We start from the raw sequence: 1,037 nt of genomic DNA, 5'->3' as shown, positions 1-1,037 counted from the left end.
CCCCCACCATAAACAAGGCCTTGTTTTGCATGAGTATCGGGTTTCCCATATTAGTTGAAGATTTTATTGTGTTGAGATATCTCTATAGTATTCAAATAATCTACTGAAACTGGGAACGATCTCCACGTCCCAATTGGTGGTAAGCATAGCAGATGGCGTGAGGAGTACAAACATGCAAGGAGATTTGGATCAATTTTTGTGGCCATAATGGAGTCTTCTTCCACACTTGTTTTGCTAAAGAGCAGTAGAGGAGCAAATGGCTTGGTGGATTCAAAGATTCTCCAAAAACGGCATATGAAGAATTCAACTTAATCATAGTTCATTGCTTGCTTGACTTTGGGTTTTCTCGATATGGTATACGGGTAAATTGACTAAGAGCTTCTGAACGTCATGTTGATCAACCTGTTTTTCTCTCTTTTGAGATGCAAGCATACACTAATGTAAAACTAACAAAAAAAAAGTAAAATGATGGGAAAAAACTAAAAATTTGCCATTTGTTTTTTGGCCGTCTAATACCTAAACTTTTAAATTGGATTAAAAATACTTCAATTATTTAATTTTGTTCTAAAAGTGTTTGTTTATTTAAATGTTGGTTGAATCTTATCCAAGACTTAAATTGTTGCTTACGGTATTGACAGAAACACTAACTATAGTTAACTTTTATAAATAAATGATTAATTTACCTACTAACCATATTTGGACCAAAAACTAACAAACAAACTATATACGATATTCAAAAAAAAAAAAAAAAAAAAAAAANATTTGGTAAACAATATAAACAGAAATTAGCCTTCTCTTCTTCGTCAACTTGGTTTTTTTATTTTTTTATGTGGAGAAAAAGTAATGTATATTTGATCAGGGGCGAACATCTCTTATTCACCCCTTCTTAATTAAAAAAACAAATTCAGTAAATTAATTAATTTTAAAATTATTATTTTTAAAATTATAAAATCTAAACCCTAAATCCTAACCACTTTTATATAAACCTAAACCGATATATAGTTTTTTTGAATTCTAAAATCTAAACCCTAACCACT

This window comes from Camelina sativa, chromosome 11, assembly GCF_000633955.1.
Source record: "Camelina sativa cultivar DH55 chromosome 11, Cs, whole genome shotgun sequence".
Taxonomy (NCBI): Eukaryota; Viridiplantae; Streptophyta; class Magnoliopsida; order Brassicales; family Brassicaceae; genus Camelina; species Camelina sativa.
Note: the sequence above shows the minus strand (reverse complement) of the source record.